Here is a 20511-nt window from a genome sequence, read left to right on the forward strand (position 1 = left end):
ACGCGTTACTTTTTAAGTAACGTTCCCTAGTAACGCGTTACATTTTTTCCAAAGTAACTGTAACGGTAACGCGTTACAAATTTTTAGGTAACGTACCTAGTTTGCGTTACTTTTTTGCGTTACATTTCGGATGAGTAACTACAATATATGTATAATTTTTTTTCGGAAACAAATGTTTCTTTCCTGTAAGAGAATTTCTCAGAATGGAACAATGGAGCATTAACGATGTCAGTGACCGATAATTCCTGCACTGTTCGCCTTTTCCCGTTTCCCCTTATGACCTCTAGCAATGAAATTAGCATGTAAAACCTATCATCAATTTTCATCTTAATGCAAGGTGGAATGGGAAATCTCGATGTGCATCTTCCCGTTTCGCCTTACGAACTTTACGTTGGTAGGCTTGCAAATACATTCATAGATACAATTTGATTTGTTTATTTACATAACAAAATATAGTGCCACTTGCTGCTTTTAGAAGATGAGGACAGCCTCAGGGAAAATCACGTGTACTGATTGCAAGCACCTGGAAGATTTTGTCTTAGATTTTGACAGCTCCAAATCAATACATTCTGTGAGTGAACTACGAGTGCAATGGTACTGGTAGTCTATTTTACTTTGAATGGTGTTGTTTTTATAAATATGGAGAACGAAAATTTTTTATCGTTCGAACATTTGAAAGAATACTTTTTCTTAAAAGCTGAAGATGATGGTGAACAGCAGTGGTGTATTTAGGGATGGGCCTTCCGGGCTTAAGTCCCCCGAAATCTTACTTACTATAATAAAGTATATAAAATATCTTGCAGAATTTTCACATTTTCATTCAAAGCCCCACCGAAACAAAACCGTAAGTACGCCACTGCTGAACAGAATTTAAAAGTAAAGTGGTGCCCCGGCGGGAAATATTTATCAACAATTAGGGTGCCATAATGAACGAGATTCAGTAAGGGTTTAATATGAATAAACGGTGTTCTGATGAGCAGGCCTACTTTATTGATGTAATGTTGATGGTATGTAATATTAGGGTTCTTTTAGATCAGTTTGCATATTTTAAAGTCCCGTTGATTATAGAGTTTGGAACAACTAGCTTTAAAAAGCATGTATCGATTTTAGAGTTATCGGCAATTTTGATTCACCTCCAGTTCATGTGTTCTCATTTCGTCAGTTGTAGTGTAATGTTTCTCTATATTCTATATTTTTAATTTTACATAGCAACATTGTTATTATTATATAATTAGTTTAGCAAAATAATAATAAGCAACCATTTTTTCTAACGCATAGGGATGGGCACGAGTCAAGTTAAAACTCGACTCGAATCCAAGTCGAGTTTCGAGTCGAGTCAAAAGTAATATTCTCGAACGAGTTCCGAACGGATTCACTGTTTTTGGCGTCGAGTTTCGAGTCGAGTCGAGTTTGATAAGTGGCTCGCTCGTTTTAACTCGTTTTGAAATCATGGGCTGATTACACTGGAAAGCGAAAGCCATGAGAAATGTAAGCTAAGCAGTAATATGGAATACTTTTAGTGTTGCTCACGAGAGGGGACACTGTTCGCATCTCGCCTCGTCTCGATAGCGAGACTACAAGAGATTTTTTTATAACAAGCTTAGCTCGGCTCGGCTTAACTAAGCCGATGGCTCGAGCCGGCTCGCTTGGGGTGAACCATCGGCTCGAGCTGGCTTGGTTGGAATAAGTCATCTGCTCGGTTCGACTCAACTGAGCGAAGGGCTCTACCCGACTCGGTTGGGTGAGTTGTTGGCTCAGCTCACTTCTCGGTTTGAGTCGATAGTGAATGAGCTGTGAGCCGATCTGCTCGAGTCATTGACAATTCTAAACCCGGGCCGAGCAGTTTTGAAGATATTTGGCCAGTGCCCTATAACTTTTAACAACGTTTGGCTCGAGCCCGAATACTCAACCTAGACCCTCAACCCAAATTCAGAAGCTCGTGAACAATGTCCTTTACTCCTAGACTTCACGACTACCGAGGTTGGCAATCAACTACTTTTTTAGTATTCATATATAAACCGCCTATCTTTCATGTTTATACACAGTGTTCTTATAATAATAATAATAATAATAATAATAATAATAATAATAATAATAATAATAATAATAATAATAATAATAATAATAATAATAATAATAATAATAATAGAAGAAGAAGAAGAAGTTGTAGTAGTAGTAGTAGTACCATTCATAATAATTATTTTGTCTATGTAAGATACTTGAAGAGAGTATTCGAAACTATATACCAGATTTGACTCGACTCGACCCGAATTCGAGTCGAGTTGGAGGAAAATTTTCAAGCCGAGTTCTCGGGTTGAGCTCAAAGATGTCTGTTTCTAGTCGAATCGAGTTTCAAAGAAAACTTGCTCGAATTCGCTCGTGCCCATCCCTACGAGTAATTCAGTATGGCATTTTAGTCAATGTTAAATTACATTAAAATGTTCATATAGTTGTCAAGTAAAAATTTGTCCTTGCATTTACATAAATCGATTCAGAACGTGAAATAATAATGATGATGATGATAATAATAATAATAATAATAATAATAATAATAATAATAATAATAATAATAATAATAATAATAATAATAATAATAATAATAATAGCGGTAGTAATAGCAGTACGGAAAACTGAAGTAATAAGATTTTTTCCATATATTCAGAGTTTCGGACCTAAAAGTAACGCGTTAGTAACGCGTTACTTTCGAAGTAAAGTAACAGTTACTTTTTTGAGGCAAGTAACGCGTTACTAACGCGTTACATTTTAAGAGAAAGTAAAGTAACTTGTAACGCGTTACATTTTTACAAGTAACTTACCCAACACTGCTTAGAAGTACATTCTTTGGTAGATGTAAATGTGTCTTCATTTTACAATTTACTTACTTCACATAACGAATCTTGCCTCTAATGATAATCATTTAGAAAACAGAAGCGTCACAGCTTTCTTTACGCATTGAATAACTTGCTTAAGATGTAAATTGCTGTAAAACACAGGTTTACATTGTTTTTGGATCGAAATTATTAACAATTACATTCTCACCATATAAAGTTAGATTTTTTAAAATTTTCCATAGTTAAAAATAATTTTTTAAAAAAATTCATGATGTAATGTGTACGAAAACATTAGGCCAGTTCATAACAAAGTATTGAAACTTTAATATTTATATTGTGGTTTGTATGAATCTTTATATAAGAGATTTGTGTAAACAATATACAGGTACTGTATTAAAACAAAGTTTCAATATATTTAAAATATATTGATACAATATAGGCTATTTAAAACTTCTTAAAATATTTGCAATGAGGCTTACGTAAAAATCTTTATATCGATTCAAAGTAAGCACAAATCATTCTCTTTTTTTTTTTTTTAATTATTCATGGTGTGGTTTGTTTTAAATGATCTATCGTTAAAGTTCAAAATAAACACAAAAGTGCACAACCTTGTAAAACATTAATAAAATTTTTACATTCCACCCCCCCTCTCCCGTATATGTTCAAACTTATTTCAAATTATTCATAATGCGGTTTGTAAAAATAGTTTAGGTAAATTAAACATGAACAGAAGCATTCAAACTGCATGGCATTTATATGAAAATATTTACATAGACTCAAAACATTATAAATTATTTGCCGCACAACTCGAATTACTCTTATCATTCACGGTTTTCGTTGTTCTCTCATTGATCCCTGGAAGTTGATCATTTGAATTTATATATTTCGGTTCCAATTTCGGAACGAATCTATTCTTGGTTTCTCCATGTTTCACTGAGAAAACTCCGTTATCTGGACAGCGGTATATTGTAGGGCTACAAATATACGGAATCATTATGTTAACTACGAAAATTAGTACGGAGCATACGTTATTCATACACTACATGCTTTTCCTGCTTAGATGTTACATCATACCGTTGAAGGATGTCTAACATCTAACAGTCTTCCGTATATTACACACATATACGTATGTTACATACATCATCTGTATGTTACATACGTTCATCTATATGCGAGATCCTGACCGCCTATATATAGTTCTTTCGTTCGCACGGAAAGTAAACTTATTCAGAATTCTTATACAGAAAGTACGTATAAAATATATATTGTTCAGTTATACGTTTGCTGTTCGTTAAGTCCAAAAACTACAGGATTTACACATGTAACCTACGTTTTTACGTACGCCACACTTCTTTTTTAGTGTTCAAGCCTGCAGCATTTAACTTCTTGATTCTGTTTTTCTTCTGGCTGCATTTCCAACCGCATATGGACTTTGGGCATCTTAATAATACACGAAACAAAATGAATTAAAAGTTGCATGGACGATTTCTATTATCAATGTAATTTGTCTTTGGAAAAGGAATTCCAAAAATTTCTTCTTGAACCTCACTGAATTGTTCTAAATATTTTCTCTACCTAAAAGTGTACCGGCTTGATTTTAAAGAAATGGCCTGCGCTTTTCCTTAAGAGCCTGCCATATTAAAAAATAATACAAAATTTACCATTTTTCTTTTGCCTGTTTTTCATAAGTGAAAGAAGATAATGAAATGTAACTTACCACAATTATAGACAATGTTATTCTACAACAGAAAATATGGACCTGAAGAAATTTCAGTATTGCCATCCATAGAAACTACAGTGTCGCCAGAATAACATTTCCCCCAAAATCTAAGTTAAGGCAACGATTAGAGGAGGAACGAACTCAACTGCATTTGATTACGTATCATGTTGTCTTGGAAACCTGTGAACTACTTCTAAATTAATAGTTATATTTAATTCGTAATAAACAAAATAGTTTTAAAATACAGTTATTAAAATTAAATAATAATGTGGAATCGTACCAAGGACCACATGCACTAGAGGTGAGCGCTCCAACAATGAGCTACCCCGTCCCTTTAGACTAAATGGGGCATATGATTAAGGAAAGTGAATTATTGTGAAATTTAATTTTCGTTCTCTCTCCCGGAAATTGAACTCGGGATCACTTGCAGAAATGGCACAAGTGCTATCCATTAGATCATTGGGACTGCTATAAACGTATTCTTCCTGTTCAAGAAATACGCATTACAGCTAGTATTTCAACAATGCCTGCACTATGACATTTAGTTTAAGAAAATGGAGATAGAAAGTTTAGTTCGGTGGCCCGTAACATTTTTGCATTTGAGTCCCAAGCACGAAGATAATAATGGAGAATATTGTTCAGTATTACGTCCATTAGCGCGATGCTTTCTAATTGGTTCTTGCTTACATAAGAAGCGTAACGTAGGTGTAATAGATACCTTAATTGGATGTTGCATATTTCATTAACTGCCATCCATTATGCAATTATCTGCTCACATTACATCATTACCAATAAATAACTGAGGATTCAATTTGGCTATGCAGTGGTAGTCCTTGATAATAGAATATGATCTTCCAACCCTGATTTCAATGAATGATGTATGAGTATCCATATATGTACTGTACACAAATTGATTTTATCTATCTCTTCTAGTTTTTATTTAGTACCGTTGTACTTCCGTGTACTTCGTATGGATTCGCACGAGACGAGTCGAGACAGGATTTTCCTGACAAAATTCGAGTCGAGACACGGCTCTTCCAATAGAGAAATGTGCATTTTTCGAGTCGAGACATCACTTTTACAGCATATTTTCGAGACGAGACAGCCACAAATCTTGTGTCGTGCGCATCCCTAGTACTTCGAATTTTTAGCGTAGGATTTCCATTTCATTTTGTTCTCACGATAAGTCTTTGTTTCCCATGCACTATATTTTCCAACTCTTTAGGTTACATCTGCACTGTTGTACCCTCAAATTTGGTTTTCTGCGCACTACCTATCTATCTATATCAGAGTTTCCCAACCGGTGTGCCGCGGCACACTGGTGTGCCGTGAATGGGCCGCTGGTGTGCCGCGAGGAATCGAAACAAAATTACTAATTTTATAGCAATCAAATTGCAAAACGTAAGGCAAAATGTATATTTGTATTTCACATTACTATGAACCTCTACTATGAATCTACAATTTTAAGTTTCATACCGGGTTACTATTCTGTACATTTCTAATGTTGAAAAAAGTATTTGTTATCGTTGTTATGACCATTATTGCCTCTTAATTGTTGCAGACTATTTCGTAACTTGAAAATTTAAAATATCATTCAATCCTTTCGACATTTGTATTTTAAGAGTAAAAGAGATTTGTTTGTTCGTTCGTTATTTAGTGATCATCCCTCTTAGTAAAAGGTTGGATACAGTTTTTTTAAAAAAAGAAAGCGTATTTTTAAAAACCTGAGTCCAATATTTCATTGCAATTGTTTTCTATTTTTAAATTAGAATGAAAAATAATCATAATGATTTACCACGGGGAAAAACCAGTGATAGAGTTTTCTTCTCTGTGAGATCAATAATAAAAGAAAAATATCGCTGTGTTTTATATTTACAAATAATAATATCTGTAAGTGTGCCGTGAGAATCCAAGTAACACCTGTAGTGTGCCGCAAGTTGAAAAAGGTTGGGAAACGCTGATCTATATAAATAAAAAGGGAACTAGGTATATTTGTGACTTAATAACTCTTAAACGACTTGACCGATCTCTATCGAATTTTTAACATAGATGAGGTTCGGGCCTGGGATGTTTATTATATTATTATTATTACTATTATTATTATTATTATTATTATTATTATTATTATTATTATTATTATTATTATTATTGTTTCACTTTGACGGTGCAACTTAAGGGAGGGAGAGGGAGGGGATAAACAAAAATGATCGAAAATGATCTATATTAGTGTCGAATAGTGACACTTCCGATCCGTTTAAGTCCCAATTCAGTCCCCATTAATACTCCTAAGGAGGGATGGTGATATGTAAAAATAATAGAAAATGATCAACATTAGTGTAGAATTCATAGTTTTTTGGGGGGGTCCCTAAGATGATTGAAGACAGATTTGGTGCCCTTTATGTCCAAAATGAAACGTATTCTTCCCGTGCGACGAACTGGCATTGTGTTAGTTAAGTCTAAAAGTAGACATTTGTTTATATTTTTTTCTAAACAAAATAATTATTCGGAATTGCTATATGTTGGACTAATTGCTGAGAAAGATTAGAATGGGAAAAAGGGCTGAAGAATACTAGTTTCATAGATTAAATATTTTCCAGCACACGAAAATGAACATCTTATTTTAACGTCTCACGATTACACTATTTAAGTTAATGGAAACGGGTGATTGATGAAAATCAATGATTATGAAGGAATTTTAATGGGGAGGAAACGGGAGAATTTCGAAAAACCCACGGGTACAATGTTGCGCATCACGAACTCTCATGTTCTGGGAAAGAACCAGGGACCTCTGGCACCGGAAGTGAGGGATCTACCATTGAGCCAGTGTGCCCATCTTTGAGGCGCATGTGAAAAAAAGGATGATTTTTTAAAGGTAGGATTTGTAACACTGAGAAAGTTGTGTATGTGTGTTAGTTTGCTCTAATATTCTATGCTTGGTACAGCAGTATGAGCGTGGAGTTGCCTATCTGCGAGTAACAGTAAGTTGAAATGACTCTCGTCATAGAAAATTCTGCCAAATGTGAGCTGAGATCTGTGACCCGGTTTCTCAACACAAAAGGACATATTGCAGCTGACATCACAGCAGGTGCATATTGCTAAACACAGTCTAATCTTCGACGGTGCCGTCCAAAACCGGTTACCAGGAATAATATCACAGTTAGAAATCCTTCTGAATCATGACAACGTTTGACACATACAACTGTTGAAACAGTTCTAAAATTCCGATGAGTACTTTTTTAATAATCTCTGATACAATCCAGACTTTGCTCCTAGTATTTTCTTTTCATTGTTTTGTTCCTTGATTTAAAAAGATGGCTTGTTTCACAACGTTTCATTGACAGTGAAGTTTTCAAGATATCAATATTCAACTGGCTGAAGTTTTAGCCGGCAGATTTCTACACAAATAAATCTTCTTTTTTAAGTTGTACGACCCACGATTATGCCGTCTAGGCGAAAGGAGACGACGAAGAGAAGAAGTGAATGAAATGGTAGAACGAAAAAAAATGGGAGAAAACGGGAGAACCCCGAGAAAACTTAATCACACGGTGTTTGCCCTCCAGAGAGCTTATTTGGCACGAGCTGGAATTGAACCAAAGACCACGTGCACCAGAGATGAACGCTGTACTACTGAGCTACGGCGGCCCCTTTCTACACAAAGAGTCTACGAAAGTTTGTACCACTCTACCGAAAACTCTTCAATCTGTATGGTGACTATGTAGTTGAATAGTAGGGATGGCCAGAACCGGTTCCTGGTGGAATCGGTTTTCGGGTCTGAACGGATCCGGTTCTAGAAGATCCGGTTCTGGAACCGGGTTTTTAGATCCAGATCTGGAACCGGGTTTTCGGATCCAGGTCTGGAACCAGTTCCTAAAATCCGGTTCTGGAACCGGCTTTTCGGATCCAGGTCCGGAATCGGTTCCAGAACCGGTTCTGAAAACTGGTCCGCCTCAACCGGAACTTTGTGGCCATCCCTAATAAATAGCAAAGGTATGTGCTTGTATAGAATCAAGAATATTTCAACATTTTCATAAAAGCACGCATTTTTTTAAAAATAGAATAAAATCAGTTTTAAAGAATATTATTTTGAATTAAATTTAATTGGAATTAAGGGAAGTCATTTTAAAATTTATGGGCTGTTCACTTCTCACCTTGTCCCGGGTTCAAGTCCCGGTGGGGCACTCGGTCGAAAAAGTGTAAAAATATTTTCAAGCCAGCCATCCTACAAGAGGTTTTCCTGGATTTTCCTCATTCACACCACAAAATGCTGGGGTGGTACCTAACTTATAGGTCTCAGGCCGCTACCTTCCTTCCCTTTCATCGGAGAGTGTGCTTGCCGAGGGACGTCATCCTTCATACGGGCTAAATAGAAATAGATGCCAAAAGCCTAGAAGCCTAAATCCTAGAAGCCTAAATCCTAAATCCTAAATCACCTCTCCCCTTCGAATTTGACCTGTTACAAGTTTGTAGCAACGTACACTTATGTCCAAAATGATTGTCGCATATCTATAACTGTCTTATTAAAACGATATAATTTGATAATGATTTTGCAGGGTACTTTTAATACTGATACTATGTGTATAAACTGGAAATGTATATTTGTGGTAAATTTCATAGGGAAAGAATTATAAATACGAAAATTAGAATGAGTAAAACAAACTGTTGCTAAATGGACAAGAAAGTTTTATTTTTGTTTTATTGTTCTTATTTACTGCTCTTTTGACATAGAATTTGCGACATACATGTCTTTACCGATTACATACATTCTAACATCATAAGAAATACCGGGCGAATTCGTTATCAAATTATATTCCTAGAACAACATATTTATGGACATGCGACAATAATTTTGGACATGAGTGTACATCGTTGCGCTACTCCTTTGCTTCTGAGCTTGTCCTATCACAGAAGAACAATAAGTGATTTCGATTGGTTGGATTGCATCGAAAGATCAGCGTGACTTTTAGCAGCAAAACTATATGATCTACAGTTTAACATGAAATCCAAACCACTTGAGATCTACCCCCAGGTCATGCTGGGTCAGTGGTAAATCGTTCTTCTCTGGTGTAAGAGATAGTTTGTTCCATTCCAGCTCGCGCCAAGTAAGCTTCGTGGTGGACAAACACCGTGTACGTGTGGGGTTGAAGGAGATTCTTGCAATTCTCCCGTTTCCTTCTACTTTCTTCATTCCACCATTTTCATTCATTCTCGTCATCACCGTGTCCTTTAGCCTAGCCGACATATCCGTGAGACGTAAAACTTAAGGACTTCATTTCATTTTTTTCTCTCCGGGAATCGAACCCAAGTGTCCAATGCCGAAAGCTATTGTGCTAACCATATAGCCATTCGAGTTTTGAATAGCGAAGTAATGCTGCAGAATTATTTAATTTATTTTGGATCCGAAAGTAAATCTTTGCTTCTTTTTAGAATTGATTATTCCCACCAGTGGCGTCCGAAGAAAATTTTCTAGGGGGGCCACTCCATGATTGCTATATTGCGTCCGGGATTTCTGATATATTTAATATACGTGGCTTGCTATATTACGTATATATTTTCGTGAGCTAAGGGGAGCTCTGTCCCCTTCGGGCACACATGTTCTCATCGAGAGTTTAGTTCCGCCATCGCCAGCCTGACTTATTAAAAGTATTTCTTTTAATATCTGTTTAAAGCAATTATAATACATGGAGCACTTACTTAGTGCTATATTTGGAGTTCAGTGTCCCTTTCCTGCAACGAGGCTATATGAGACATGAACCGAGGACGCGATGGCTCAGTGGTAGAGCGTTCACCTCTGGTGTGTGTTGACCCTGGTTCGATCCCAGCTCGCGCCAAGTAGGTTTGTGGTGGGCAAACACCATGCGCGTGGGTCTTCTTGGGGCTCTCCTGTTTCCTCCCGCTTTCTTTATTGCAACATTTTCATTAATTTCTCATCATCACCGTGTCCTCAGTCGACATAAACGTGGGACGTAAAACTTAAGGATTTCATTTTTCTCTCGGAAAATCGAAACCAGACCTCCAATGCCGAAAGCGATTGTGTTAACCATATAGCCATTCGAGTTTTGAATAGCAAAGCAATGCCCCACAGAATTCTTCAATTTAATTGAATCCGAAAGTAATTCTTTGCTTCGTTTTAGAATTGAGTTGAGTTGAGTTGATTTTGAGTTTAGCGTCCCGTTGAACAGCGAGGCTATATGAAACGTTTACCTACTGATTAACATGGAATCCGAAACACATGAACTCCCGCTGGGAATCGAGCCCGAGTTTTTTAAGAATTGTCTTCCCATCCAAAGTTTGGTTCCGCCATCTCCTGCCTGACTTATTACAAGAACTTTTGTTAATATCTCTCGAAAGCAATTATAATGAATGGAGCATTTACTTACGTGCTTAATTTGGAGTTCAGTATCCCTTTTCTGCAACGAGCTTGTAGGAAATGTGAACCTACAGCTTAACGTGAAATCAGAGGCACATAAGCTCTCACCGGGAATTGAACTTTGGACTCCCGCGCTAAAGACGGGTGTTCTAACCATATAACCATACATGATCTCAAGTTTAAAAGACTAATCCACTACGTTAAAATAAGAAGTGAAAGAAAGAATATAAATGAAGGAAGACTAGTTTGTTTCGCAAATTTAACTTAAAAAGCTACTTGTAAATCTGTCCCTGAAAAGAGCCGTTGTTGAAGTTCTTGAGAAAACCGCCGCCGCTCTTGTGGTATTGTTTTCTCTAAAATGTATCCTCGTGAAACTTCTATGAGAAGGGTAAAGTATAGAGCGAAACTAGTTAGCGAATCTATCGGGAGAAACTAGCGGCAACGGGAGGGGAGGGAAGTTTCTGGAAACCTCCGGTCCTCTCCGCGCGCCACATTTGTCGCTTCCCCAATTAATTATTACAGGTTGTAATTTCATTAACATTGTAATTGCCCTAATTAGTAGCGCTTACGCGGCGACGTGTTTATTTTAGTTGCGGGAAGGCGATTAGCCCGCAGTTGCTAATTGGTCGGTAGTCAGAGTTCCGAAGTTTACCCTGGGGACCAGGCTCAGCGAGAATATTCCTCCCCCTCCCGCTTTAACCCCCACCACCCGCTGAAATCGTTACCCCCTCTACCTCAAATCCCTCCCTCCTCGTTCCCGGCATTCCGCGCAGCAGCCCTGATGCTCTGCGTTAAGCCTATTAGCTTCAAATGGATACATTAAAGACGGAAATGGCAAGGGGAGGCAATAATACCCGCCATTTTAAATATTTGTGTGTTGGTAACTGTGGCGCTGGCGGCAAGCTGATGTTGCCTAGAGGGACCGAATATAGATAAATCGGTTCTCCCTTCGTTTCTACCTATCACAGCCCCTCCTCGTCCTATCCTGTCTCCATTTTTAAAAGTAAACTAAAAAAAAAAAAAAAAAGCAGCCCCTCACACTCAACCCTCATTTTCAGATTTTAATTACGGCATAGAAGGCTTTTATACATGGTGGATTGCTTGTTTCATGATAAAGACAAAACCAAGCATCGCTATATATATATATATATATATATATATTCGTATATTCTTCTTTCCCCACCCGTCCCCAACGTGCATTTTAATGCTTGTTACAAACTCTCCCCCCTTTTGCTACTCTTTACAAAATGGGTAAGCTAACATGAATAAATAATGCAGATATTTATGGGGTTTTAAATAAATTATCTTCAACCGAATCGCAACGAAAAAGAGAGAAATACTAATATCGAAACCAGGATGGGAACTAGGAAGAGTATAGATGTAAGGGGAAGAGAAACAAACATCTTGCACCACTTCGTATGCGCACCATGTCCACTTTACATGCTTGCTATGCGTAATCAATTGCATTGTAGTTTGTAATTGTGATTACCTTGATCTCATGTGTATGTGTAACCAACTTACATGTGACTGTTGTATTCTGATCTAACTTGCTCTCCCCCAGATTATACTCTAGTCCTCAAAGTGCTTCATTCTCAACTTCAGATTGCAGTATTGTCTCTTACCGTCACCTGTAATAGCAACATTCTTTTTACTAGTACTCCTTCTCACTAAACCTATTCTAAACCTCATTATCCCTCATCCTCAAGTAATATTTTCGTCCTCATTAACCCTCACCATCTCCCATGCTCCGGCTCACTGGACTTGTGTGGACTTAGGCTTGCTGTTCCCAAGGATCTTGCCCTCTCAATTAGCCTCACGGTATATGATGCTCGCAGTCGCTCGACCTTAGCTCGCAATCGTTCCGACTCAGGCTCTGGATCGATATTAGTTTACAGGGATGGTGCTGATATTTACTGAGTCCGAGAACCAGTCTCAAGACTTTCAGAATCAATGACCCTTATGTCGAAATGTCTAAGGCGTGTGTTTTCTGTGCATAGTGTCTCGAGTCCCATGATTTCAGCGCGCAGTGTCCCGAGTCCCATGATTTCTGCGCATAGTGTCCCGAGTCCCATGATTTCTGGGCATAGTATCCCGAGAACCCATAATTTCTGTGCGTTTCAAATAAGGTTGCTTACTTGTGGAGTTATGGTTCGGATTTCACTTTACCCTATAGTTCCCGTACATACATCTTCAGTGGTGAAAAGATATGTTGAATTTCAACGTTTTTCATACATAAATCCTGTCTTGATTGACCCATTTTGAGAATGTTCTCCTTTGGCAAACAAAAATGAATGTCTGTTACATAATATAGAACAAGTTATTTCTATGCTTTTGAAGGAAGATTTAGCATAACCTACGACCTTAAGATGTACAGTATACTGTCTTTGTTGCTAAAGTTCAAATTTAGGGACAAAAGAGATTCTTATCACTGTTGCCACTGTTGTGGATTTGGTACCCTATGAAAAAATATGAATTTAGGAGCTTTAAGTTGTTTGGAAACTCCTATTTATAGTTTTGTTCATATTTCATAAACAAATGTGAGGTCTCGGTGGCTCAATGATAGAGCGCTTATATCTGGTGCGTGGGGTCCTGGTCAAGTAAGTTTGTGGTGGATAACATCGTGTCCGTGGTCTTTCTCCGGGTACTCTTGTTTCCTCCCACTTTTTCATTCCACCAATTTTACATCATCATTCACTTACCTTAATCATCTGTCTCTCTTAGAATAATAGGAATAATCGTGGGACGTACTCTTTCCTATGGTCGCTCTGGAGATCCCCAAACTTCAAAGAAGGTAATTTTTCCTGAGAAATTTCCCGATTTTCCCAAAATTTACCTTTTCTCATACTTTATATGGACATGAGCGACTGTGCAGTTGAAAGACTGTTTTATTATTAACAGAATGCGGTATTAATCATTAAATTCGGATGAGTAGCGTTGAAACAATAGCTACTTTAAAAAGGCAATACCTTTGCTCATGGCGGCCATTTTGATATTCTACTTGGATTTCGAAGTGACTCTTCGACTCAAATGTTTCATTTTAACTTAAACTATAACCACAGAAAGTGGTATATTCCAATCGGAAAGTGTTGGCATTCTTTGGTGTACCCAACGTACTATCATACCTGCTCTGGTTAACAGTGTGGAACACCTGCACCATCTTTGATTTTAGCTTATTGATTTAAATGGGGAATTACTTGTCTCTTTCATTTGAAATGCACTTGAATTTTATTTTTTTAATTAATTTTCCTCAACAAACCTGTTTTAAATATTCTTTACTTCATGCAAACTAAATTCTATACTAAGTCATTTTAAATACGTAATAATACAATTTAATATATTTAATGTTGAATTCATATCTAATGCAAATTCATTTTTTTAATTAATGGACATTACGCTAGACTCGTAGAAGAAATCCATATAGTTAACATTCCAGTTTCTATCAAAGAAACTAAAAAAGTAATTCCTCGTATAAATCAATCTATACTTAAAACTTATGCTGTACATAATATAATGTATGTGTCTGTGTACTAAATTTCACATATAAAGGAGCAACTTACACAAGCCAAATTCGATACATAGATAAATATGTATAAGATCTAATCGTGTACGAAGTAGTTTATTCGATTTTTGGCTCTGGGGTGTGAGGAGGTGAAAGTTATTCATTTTTCTTATCTGGCGGGGTATTTCTATGAACGCCTTACTTCTATGCAGCCCACACCACTTCTTTGTTCTGCGGGTTACATAACAGCAGAGGATAATTTCCCAGGAAATAGAATCAAGACATTTGTCTTCCTCTTATTTTATCCAAGTTTTGAAGTATGACTGGACAAAGATGGGTTCTTACAGACAGTGGATTATAAAATAAAGATGGCTTCGTTAACAGAACACCGTTAATCTCAAAACTGATAGTAGACAAAATTTTCATTAAAAAAAACACTGTATTGACATACTATTCAATCAAAATAAGACAGAAATGGAAATAAGATAGATTAAATTCTACAAAGCTTTTCATTTAAGGAAAGATTATCCAGGAATCTTTTTTTTTTAACATAGAACTGCCGCGCCATCTAACGTTTCCGGCAAAAGAAAATGATAGGAAACAAACCCTCCAGACCAGAAATACGCATGTTTACATATTCGCTTCTAACACTCTTCCCCTCCCTCTTCCCTTTCCCCTTCCACTGGTCCCTCACTGTGTAAAGTGTATGTGTTTGTGTGTGAGTGTTTGTGTACACAGTTGATTAACATTTTTTTCTGTTTGATTAGTTAATTGGTACGCATCAAAGAGATGTGATAGTTTATAAATTGCAAAAATGTTCCCTTTTCGTTCTTTTGGCTGTATACATAGCATATAGGGTATATGAAATCAGCATAGAAATCTGTCACCGAATGTTTTATGTTTTATAAAATCCCAATTGCTTGTTTATTTCATGCCTTTTTTATTTTTTTTAGAAAACTACCCAAAAAAATAAAAATAGAAATAAAAAATCCACCTATTTCCCATTTTCCCCGCTTGAGCTTTCTATTTTTCACCAGAGGGCATAATAAATCCCAAACACAGACAGACAACCAATAAACACTGCATACATGAGTGAATGTGTACATATTTAAAAAGCATTGGGCAATTGCCTATATATAGGTTCATAAAATTGAAAAATATATATTTTGGTGAGGAGTGGAGTTTAGGAGAAGAAATAACTAATGCTTTTTAATATACTCAATTTACAGCTCGGAGCTCTCGAAAATGGCTGTTATATATTCACTCTTGTGGTCGAAAATGCAATTTTTTATTGCTTTACTGCACTTTAAAATATAAAATTTTTAAAGAGCATATATTTCAAATTCAATACATGAAAGGTTTTCGGTGATGTAACACTATAAGTGAATAAGTTCAATTGTATATAAAAGGCTGTGAGTTTCAGTCCTGATATTCAGTATCTAAAAATAATGTTTCATTTGTAAGTTTCTGGACCCGCTATTTTCTTTTATTTTAATTATTTAACCACGTCGTTATACTCATCAACATTAATTGACGAAATAAGTAAATATGCGTTAACTAATATTTCTTGTGATCTACATGTTCTTAACTTACTAGGGTTACCAATTTGCCGGTATTTCAACGGCCTGGCCAGAAATAATGCTGTTATTTTGATTGAGACCGGTAACCGGTACAAACTTCTTACCAATCCCTTTATGACCGGTATTTTGAAATCAGTAATTCAGAACAAAACATTGAATATCGAAATTCTTCAACAGTACCTTCACAAATAAAAATTGCTTGAGTTGAGTTGATTTTGAGTTTAACGTCCCGTTCAGCAGCGAGGCTATATGAGACGTAGACCTACTGATTAACGTGGAATCCGAACCACATGAGCTCCCGCCGGGAATCGAACCTGGGTCTCCCACGCCAAAGGCACGTACGCCAACCTCTTAGCCACGGACGAGCTGTTGTATTATATATTAAGAGATATTTTTTAAATCTATGGCAGTTTTTTTTTATTTATTTAACATAAGATGTTTGATAACAATTAGAGTTTGTTGTGAAACATTGTCTTCAAAAATAGAGACACAAGTGTATAATTTGCCATAAGTGTGCGTCATAAACATAATGATAAATTTAAATCGTCCATCGATTGTTGGCAAATAACTCTTAGGCATTTCTTTAGTACAATGTTTGTTGTATTGTTTAGTTTCACGTCCCTAGCTGCTGCATATGATAATTTTCCTAAAACTTCCGACTTCCTTCCTTAGGACTTCTTAAAGCAATTTCCTGTAGTTGCAGTATAAGTTTAAAGAGTAAATTTCATTTCATAAATCCACAATTGTCAAGTAAGGATTAATATACTTCTCTTCATATGTATCGATAATTTTCAAGAAGTGGCAAATACAATAAAATGATTAATATCGATTACAGTTTCTCATTTATAACACAATGTATTTATTAAGCATATTAGCGAATGTAGTAAAGATATGCAGAATATAGATGCTAATGCACTTTTATCCACGATAATACATTTTCTTCCCATGGATGGGTCCGAACAGAGATACTTCACACTTTTACCTACAGTATATCATAGGGAATTTTAAGGGGGTGCCGGAAATTTTCCAAAGTTGGCAACCCTGTAACTTACTGCAAGATATTGCATACACTCAATTAAAATAAGTAGCAAATCCATCTACAACTTCCTTAATTGTGTTTAATTCCGCTCCCTCTAAGATCTTAACATTGAAACATTATTGTTTCTTCTCTGTATCCGTAATGTACATCCAAGAAGCTTGATTATTGTTCTCAACATTATAATGTATTTGATTTATACGTTATCTGTAGGCTTTATTAATCAGCTTCTTAAGTTTTTTTCTATTTTCTTTAAACATGAACGCATTATAATGTGTTTTCTTTCTAGGTTTTCTATGATACTCCTCATTTCTTTAAAGTGTTAATAATATCAACATTAAACCAAATCGGTGGCGCTCGGTGGCTCAGTGGAAGAGTGTTCACCTCGTATCATGGGATCCCTGGTTCGATCACATCGCACAAAATGGGCTTTGTCGTGGACAAACACCGTGTTCGTGCGTTTCTCGGGTTCTTCCGTTTCCTTCCACTTTATTCATTCCGCAATTGCATTCATTTCTAATCATCATCGTCTCCTTTAACCTCGGCTGCATAACCGTGGGACGTGAAACTCAAAGATTTAATTTTCATTTTTAAACCAAATCGGATAATTCCTACTTTAATCCACTCTTTTTGGGGCGTAGGGGGAAGGATTGTCTCAGCAAAACTTTTCTCCACCCTATTATAAAACTGTTCAACTGCAGCTTTGATATCCTCATGATCAATAGTGAATTGTGTCTCGAAGCTTTAAAAAGATGACTTTTTTTTTGAAATTATAAATAACATATGAACTCTTCTTTATTGTTTTTTATTTAAATAAATACGGATCGAAATACTTAAACAAGGATGGTAATTATCTAGCCTTACAAAAGATAATTCTTCTTCCATAATTTTAACATTCACGTTACTCTGACTATCAAATCCAATATCCTGCCACTAACACTTTTAACATCATCATATAAAGTTGGATTATGCAAAACTAATAACATTTTGCAGTGTTCTATTCTCAATGCCTCATTTTACTAAATCACCAAAAATCGAGAAAGTACAATTTGAAAATACAATATTTTTCAATTAGTTCAAATAATATCAAATATCATCTGATTTTGTATTTGATAAAAAAACTACAATTAATAACAACAATAATAAGCTTTAAGTACTATAAGATTTTTCAATACATGCTACATCAAGATTTGCATTGAAACTGATTTGTTTTGAAATTAAATTGTGCCTTACAGCAGCCTTAATCCCACCACTCTTTCTCTTTTCTATCACTACGATACATTTTATAATTATCAGATATCAGCTCCCAATCATTAACATTTTCCGTTAACCATAATTCTGTAATAAAAATTAAATCATAGTCCGAAGGAGATTGATTTACGTAAAACTAATTTATTTTAGTATTCAGCCCTCTTACATTCTGATAATAACCAACTATTTCCTTACAATAGATATTAGCCATTTATGTATGATATCCGTAATACACTGTTACGACATCATCTATTGATTTATTTTTTCATTAACTTTACGTCAGTATTTTTAACCGATAAATATGCAAAGTTTTTTGTTTTCTTTATCTTCGTTGCCTTTGCAAAGATTCCTTTACGATATGGTTTTCAATCATGACATATGTATATTATATTATTGATAATGTACTCGAGTTGATTTGTATTTAAAATTCTCGTTGGTTATCTTCTTCGCAAAATACCTTACCATTCTTTTTTGCAAATTTTACGACAATAGTAGCTGGCTCTTAATTTGGACCCTTTTGTAACCTGTAGCATGCATCTGCCCCTTCATTGTTTATTTCTATGATCAGTTGTTCACCAACATTTTTAACTATCTACAACATTTTCACTCAATGTCTCCGGAATACTAAGTATTTCTACTATAATTCTTCTACTATATTGCTGAAGTTCATTAACCTATAAGTTACATCATTTATTTTTTCTTTTAATTGTATGTTATCTTGGTTTAATCCTTCAATTTTTTCCACACTCTCATTAATGCATTCTATCTGTGTTTTTTTTTATCAAATCATTTATGTGTAACTTTTCATAAGCTACATTATGTACTTTTCCTAGTTTCCTTTCTCCTCACCTTTATTAATGGATTCTATGTTTTCTTTTAAAAATTAAATCATTATATATGTGTAACTTTTCATAAGTTTAATTGAGTGATATTTCTAGTTTCATTTCTCCTCGCCTTTATTAATGGATCCAATCTGTTTTTTAATTAAATCATTATTTATCTGTAAATTTTTATAAGTTTAATTGAGTGATATTCCTAGTTTCCTTTCTCCTCACCTTTATTAATGGATCCAATCTGTTTTTATAAATTAAATCATTATATAGTGTAACTTTTCATAAGCTATATTGAGTGATTTTCCTAGTTTCCTTTCTTCTTACTCATATTAATGGATTCTATTCTTTTTATTAAATCATTATTTATGTGTAAATTTTCTTAAGTTAAATTTCAATAATTATCCGGGTGTACTTTCAAATTCTACTATAGCTATCTGTAAGTTTATTTCATTACAGCAGTTATCGCCTTGGTTTTCCTTTGTACTACTTTTTATTTGATTCTTCCTTATACTAGTTTTCATTTGTCTCTCCCTTTAATATCATATTTTAATTGTTGTTGGTACCATTTTATTTTGTTTTTCCTTGCACTAATTTTCATTTGTTTCTCTTGCCTTTTTACTTTCTTTTATTTTATTTTCCCTTGAACATTTTAATTTGAATATGTTTTTTTTTATTTTTTTTCATTTGACTTTCCTTGCACTTTATTTAATTCAATTACCTCTTGCACTATCTTAATTTGATTTTCATACTATTTTTTGTTTTCACGTTGTAGTATCTGTACAATTATAATTTCATTTTCCCTTGTATAAATTTTATTCGATTTTCTCTTGTATTACTCTTTTTTCAAATTTGTACTAATTTTCATTTTATTCCCCATTTACTATTATAATTTTATTTTTAATGGTGCAATTTTTATTTGATTTTCCCTTGTACCGTCCCTCATTTCGTTCTCATGAGTGCAGTGGTTTAATGGTAGAGTGCTCAGCTCTTGTGTGTGTACACTCTGGTTTGATCTTAGCTCGTGCCAGAAGAATTTTGTAGTGGACAAATATCATGTGCGTAGGTTTTCTTGGATTTCTCCCGTTTTCTCCTGCGTTTTTCAATCCACAATTCCATTCAATCTCTTCATTACTATCTCCCTCACCCTTGAAGTATAAGCGTAGAACGTTACCCTTTCTAGGATTTATGGTAATTTTTGTTGCCATAGCGTAATGTTGTCTTTGGCCGCTTATTTAGGTCCTATAACAGGCATTTCAGCCTGTTTCTTTCATTGGTTAAGTCAAACATGGACGAAAGAAGGCTCCAGATGCATTCTGGAACCGGATGGTCAATTTGGTAGCACCAAGTGGGAGCAGAGGGGCGTGACATTTTTTCCTAAGGCAGATTTCAAAAAA

The 20511-nt window shown here is 35.4% G+C and overlaps 1 protein-coding gene and 1 non-coding gene across 2 annotated transcripts in view; both read left to right on the top strand.

The window, feature by feature from the left end:
• The window catches only part of Drgx (Dorsal root ganglia homeobox), a 276072-nt gene that overhangs the window by 219344 nt on the left and 36217 nt on the right, over positions 1–20511 (top strand). The window lies entirely within an intron of this gene.
• TRNAQ-CUG (transfer RNA glutamine (anticodon CUG)) lies at positions 10307–10379 on the top strand. Its single transcript has one exon. It is a non-coding gene; the product is annotated as a tRNA-Gln (tRNA).

This window comes from Thermobia domestica, chromosome 5 (genome assembly GCF_964235325.1).
Source record: "Thermobia domestica chromosome 5, izTheDome1.hap1.1, whole genome shotgun sequence".
In the NCBI taxonomy this organism is placed as follows: domain Eukaryota; kingdom Metazoa; phylum Arthropoda; class Insecta; order Zygentoma; family Lepismatidae; genus Thermobia; species Thermobia domestica.